The sequence below is a fragment of the Rhagoletis pomonella genome, unplaced genomic scaffold, assembly GCF_013731165.1.
Source record: "Rhagoletis pomonella isolate Grant_MI unplaced genomic scaffold, Rhpom_1.0 Rhpom_scaffold_00008, whole genome shotgun sequence".
Taxonomy (NCBI): Eukaryota; Metazoa; Arthropoda; class Insecta; order Diptera; family Tephritidae; genus Rhagoletis; species Rhagoletis pomonella.
In genome coordinates, this window is record NW_023458562.1 from 31,193,108 (window position 1) to 31,199,447 (window position 6,340).

Below are 6,340 nucleotides of genomic sequence, written 5' to 3' on the forward strand. Positions count from 1 at the left end.
GGGCATATTTGCAGTGCGGTGGTTGACCATGACCATGACCATGGCAACCACAGCCAGCACAGCGCTCACCACCACTCATGCGGCGTAGAGCTACGCCAATATAGCGCCAATACTTTCCATCGACTACCGTTGCGCCACCCACCAAAATATTGGGCCGTTGCCATTGCAACTGGCACACTAAATACTATTCTTGTCTGTATCAGTGCCTACATGCCTAGCCGCCTAACTGCCTGGCTGCCTTATTCATTTGCTCAGCATTGCAAAATTGTGTCTGTCTGTCTACGGGTATCTGTCAGCCTTTCTGCCAACCCAACTGCCTTTTCGCCGCCCGCCTACCTTGCTGACTGTGTGCACAATACATTTTCCACTGTGCAATTTACATAAAAATCGCATTACACTTAACATCCACTTTGCTAAACGAACCATGCAAATTTTTCGAACATCACCCTCCTGGCCTTCACTTCAACTTTGCGGCATGCTCTCCCCTCGGCGGCTTTTAGTCCCTTTCCTGTATGCCTGCCGGCCTGCATGCGTATTGATATCCTTTTAGGAGATTTGTGCTGCACATTCGAACTTTCATTTTGGCATTGTCGTTTTCATTTTCGTTTCAATTTCCAATTTTATGTCGTTGTAGCAATTCTTCTTCCTTTTTTTGCGGGCTTTCCAATTGTGGTTTTATTTTATTTCCTTTCGGGAAACCGATCATCAACGGTTTTGGCAATGAAAAGTTTTGCTGTCGAAATCGCCGAAAGTTTTTATTTACATGCAAATGGAAGGAAATGGTTTTGGGTAGAAGGATTATTTTTATAATTTATTGGATGTCCTTTTCGAGTGCTTTCTTGTATGGTTAGTCTACTACAACACGAACTGCGAGTACTCTTAGAGAATGTGATTTAAAGAGGATTGATGCTATTTAAGTGAAGGTTTGTTATAAGTATGTGTCGAGAATAAATGTATCACCAAAAAATTTTATGGAAATATGTTCCGAGATACTGGGAAATAATAAATTATTAAATAAAAAAATATATGTAGATTTCAAGTGGTAAAATGAAGAACCCGTTTTCAGGCTATTTCAGGAAGGCAATACAACTATATCCTTTCTAGAAAAAAGTAGTTTTACCCTCAACGCTCAAGTTTTTACGTTGCAGTAGCGAAATAGTGTGGCTGCTACTGAAATGCTCTATATTTGCCTCCTCCTACAAACAAAAGACGTGACCAACTACCAATTCCGTTTTTTCAATAATTCACCAGAAGTAGAGAATTTCGATGAGAAACTTAATTGATTCATCTCCACTCATTGCTCAATTCGACAGCTCATCTTTCAAGTGTTCCAAGGGAAAGAGGTATGGTTATTAAAAATAAGAGACTAATGAGTCACCCCATATGAAATCACAAAACTCTGTTCGTATCTTTCACTCATTTCTCAATGTCTGGTAGTAGCAAAAACTTGGCTAATAACTTTAAAATAAATTAGAAATGAGGTGTTTAAAGAAAATTTACTAACTTCCATGTTGACATTTCTGTCTTTGTAGTGGTTATGATCTTCGATAAATAAATATGTAGGAATATTTTATTATTCACTTGAAAACCAACTTTGTAGCTAAAGTTGCCGTCATAGCCACCCACACCACAAACGTCGTGACAACACGCGTTAAGTACTCGAAAATGCATTGTTTCTAAGAAATATTTACTACAGTAAAACATACACACAAACTTGTAAACATATTTATCTTACAACAAAAACCGCTCAGCTGCTGTTGTATTCGGTGAGTTATTCGGAATTTCTTTTGCGTGACAAAGGCAACTAAATTATGTTAACTAACAAAATAAATACAAACATACACAGGGGAACATTTACCAGCTAGCCAAAGGATAAGAAAGGGAAGTGGGTGTAGAGAGGAGTCGAGCCGACACAGTGGTGACTGCTGAGGAACTTTACTGACTTTGCATTGAGTTCATATATTTTCTTTATGTGAGTGGACAAAACTTTGGCGACGAGTGAATTAATAGCTGACTGGCTGGCTGGCTCGCTCGCTGGTTGGTTGGATGGATGCCTGGCTGGATGACTGGATGACTGCATGCAAGGTGGTGCAACAGCAGCGGCAGCGGCAGCGGCAGCGTCAGCTACTTGGCCGGCCAATATTTATTGCACTGTCAGCAACAATGAAAAGTTAGTTGTTTGCCGTTTGCAGTTGTTTATTTTATTGCAGCTGACAACTGCGCAACTACGTAATGCAACTACTGCAACAACAACAACAAACATAAGCAACTAAAGCGTGCAAGTACACACACAGCTGCAAAAAATTGTATGCACACACTTTGTAGTAAACTTTTAGGCGTGTTTGCCCTGCTACAGTTGACTTGACTCGCCCAGCTGGCAAAGGAGGAAAGTATGTAGTGTTGTTGTAGCATTATTTCTTACAGATTTACGCTTTGCTAACGGCTAGCATTGTTGACTGTTGTCAAATCAGCTTTTAACTGCTCACGTGACTGCACGCAAGCAAATATTTGTACACACACGCACACACAGACTTGCTTAAAAATTCGACCATAAACTGTAAATTGTTTGGCTGTTTCCCTTTACTGCGTCTCATACTTTATATCCTTTGCGCGTTGATTAAGCAGCGTAATATAAATTTTGTATTTTTTATTCGTTTTTTGTTTCCTCCGCTTCATTGTGTCGCTCCCCCACCTCTTAAAGCGTCACTTTGTCTACACCCAATCACTTATCTGCATTTCATATATCATTGTTGACATTTTCAAGGGTTTGTCATTAATTTTAAAATGACTTTATGGCTGCCAATGCATACCAGCTAGCAGCTTTGCATACATACATTCATTTGACTATTCGGCACACACACATTTACACACACAAAGTCAAACGCTCATATGCATACGCTGCGCTTTCCTGCACTGCATTGCCGCATTATTAATAACGTGCACTTTTGTCATAAAATGTTGAAAATTAAATGAAAATATTTATCAATCGTCTGGCTCGGTGAGCTATTGGTGAGTAGTGCATTGTTGTTTTTGGTCATGCTTGCTGTGACAGTTGTTTGCCGAACTATTTGGGTTGGTCTGATTTTTTGGCGCATTTGCTTGATACGAGTATATACATATTAGGGTGGTAAAAAAAAAATATCGAAAAAAATATACCCGTATTTTTTATTATTATGAAATCAGAAAATATTTAGAGGTCCCTCAAAGCGCTAAACAAATTTCCATATGTTTTCTTAGAAATGGCAAATAATTCTTGAAAATCAATATTTTTAGATCGAAAAAACTCCAGTTCTTTTCAGGAGACTTCCAATAATATTACCCAATTCTTTTTTTCTTTTTCGACGAAAAGTTGTTTTTTTTCATATAAAATACATAGAAAACTTTGAGCGCTTTGAGCGGCCTCTAAATATTTTTTCGTTGAAAGAAAAGCAAGGGTATATTCTTTCGGTATGGAACAATCCCAGGGATGAGAACATACAAATTTCGACTTCACTTTTTACATGCATCTTTGGACCACCCTAATATATAAACATATTTTCCTTGCGAGTGCGAGTGCGTGCGTGAAGGCGTTCGAAGTTGCAAACGTATGCATTTCTCAATCATTCTTCTGTCTGTTTCATTAATGTATAATTAACTAGCATACATACTTAATTAATGGGAAATATTTATTAAGCTACCGCTATTTGAATGATAACTGCAAAGTAAATGTTGATTGTGTACTTGTTCATTTACTGTACGATTACTCAGATGATTTCCATAAAGGAAGACAGAGACAGAAGACATTTCTGGATGATCCCGCTATCAAGTTCACGGACATACATATGTCACCGATGTTATCTGTCTATAAACCCTACAAGGTCAAAATTCCTGAAAGAGACTGCTGGGAAGCGATAATAGCTATGAATGACGAAGGATCCCAATATATGGTATACCGGCGGATCGAAGATGGAGGACGGGTGTACTGTGGCAGACGTACTTGGACCTGGATTTCGCGAATGTCTTCATAGAAGGATAAATGGGGCCAAAATAAATATCCTCATTAGTTTGGCTTCCGGCCTTCAAGACCACCTTTGACGAAGAGCTTCTACATATGATGCCATGTCTCAATTAAGGATGCTCACAAAACTAATAAATATGTGTACGTACAGTAAGGTTGAGCACAACCATCAGCCCTGTGGAAACTCGGAAGGGCATCTTCCAGTCGAGATTTTAGATACATATCGCACACCGTCTTCAAAAGAGTCACAACTCAAAATAATACGTTCGCCAGAAAATGCGCAAAACTATTTCGTAGCACATGCTAATCATATGAGCAAGGGCGACTTTACCTTCGTTTTTTTTTTGACAAATTATAACAAAAATTTGCACCAGCTTTTGCTTTAAAATAATATTTTGCCAAATTTTGAGTTGTGACTATTTTGAAGGCGGTGTGCGATATGTAGGTTAACAGGTTTGCGATGTCTTCAAAGTGAAGTGTTGAAAAGCGTTGAAAAACACAGATGAGAGGCTCTAGAGGCTTTCGACAGAGCTGGTGAGGGCTACGGAGACTGAAGAAGTTGAAATGACGATATGCCCGAAATTTGTAATGAAATGAACCTGCTCAGACGAATATTAAATCCAAAACTGATGAAATAAGTGGCCTTAGGGTTAAGGTGCAGGGATGACATTTTCAGAGATTGTAGTCGAGAGTTCAAGCCTTAGTTTAAGCTTAAGTGGAGGGCTCTATCACCTTTTGTTCAATCGTGGTTGGTATGCTCTATCACGTTTTGTTTCTTTGCTGGAGCTTCTCAAAGCTGGAGCCGACGGAAACTTTGTACTTACGAATTCGTAATCAGCACAAAAGAGTCTATCAAAAACAGTTTAAATATTTGCCGCACCAAAATTGTTAATCCTGTATTATTTTTGTTGGCCGGTACTATTTTTGTTTTATTTTATTGCAACTAGTTAAAACAAGAATGTAATTTTAGTTAAAATTGCGATTTGTAAACGAAAAAAAACCGTGTAAATATGTATGTATGTATGTACCAGAAATGCCACATAGTTACATATTCCTCTCCCTGACTTTGTGCGATATAGCGTACAAATTTCAATAGGCCGCAGACCACGCCCAGACAATTTTTTTAATTTTTTTACAAGCTTTTATTTAACTTCGTACTTGTGTGTTTGTATGTTTGTATGCATGTTTTTTTAATTTTACTATTATTTTGGAAAAAATAATCGTTAAAAATTGAGTTTTGAATTTGGACTATTATGATCGGTGAGTTTTGGATTTTTTTGTTAGCAGTGCGGCGCATTTTTTCCGAATAAAATAAAATGAGAACATTCCTTTATATCTCATCATTTTTCATATTATTCAGATACATACATACATACAAACATATGTATGTATGCTCACATGTCAACATGGCTTGCAACCCTGATTTGCTGTTTTATATTTTGTTCTTCTTTACATATATTTTCGTATTAGTGTTCTGCCGGCTCTCTCCCACCGTCCTCGATAGTATAGTGGTTAGTATCCCCGCCTGTCACGCGGGAGACCGGGGTTCAATTCCCCGTCGGGGAGTCTCTCAGGAGAGTTTTTAATTTTTTGTTTTGTTTATTTTTTTTTTAATTACTTTTTTCGAAGTTCGCGTAGGTTTCTTACTTGAAAATACATACATATGAATAAGCTTTAAAAAATAATCCGTAACTAAAAGTGGAAATTGTAAATTGTTAAGAAAGCAATTGATGTGTGTTGATTTGTGAAGTATAAACCTAATAGAAGATGGTGGGATACGAGGAATTGTAAAATAAAGTAATGCATTTGCAAATACAGAACATTAGGGGTATTCTCTGAGTCTTGCAAAGCCCTTGCACGGTGCACGGATTGCACGGTTTGCAAAGCTGTCCCATACGAAAACCGGTTTTTACCGTGCAATCCGTGCAATATGTGCACCATGCAAGGCCTTTGCAAGACTCAGAGAATACCCCTATTGATACTGATACACGTTGAATTAAATATTCAATGAAATTAAAGAAATAACTATGTATGTATTTAGATATGATCAAACGAGGTTGTTGGAATTTATTTTATGTTATCTTTGGTGTGGTTTTCGAAAGTGGTGAAATACGGTGAATAGTTATACAGCCGCACGCACACCAGAGCTCGGACTCAATTTTGTTTATTTCGCAAAAAATTCAAGAAGAAATGCAGCTAAATGAACAGTACGCTTAGTTTGCTATAATAAAATTATAACAGAAAAACATTTTTTTTATCTGTGGCATCAGGTGTGAAATGACTGTTTATGCATATACATATACATGTTTTTTTAAGAGGAGGATATCCCACTACGTAAATCAC

At 37.7% G+C, this 6,340-nt stretch overlaps 1 non-coding gene across 1 annotated transcript; it reads left to right on the top strand.

Annotated features, from left to right (window-relative positions):
- The first annotated feature begins 5,491 nt into the window (after positions 1 to 5,491).
- Positions 5,492 to 5,563, top strand: Trnad-guc. The gene has a single exon. It is a non-coding gene; the product is annotated as a tRNA-Asp (tRNA).
- Positions 5,564 to 6,340: the final 777 nt, after the last annotated feature.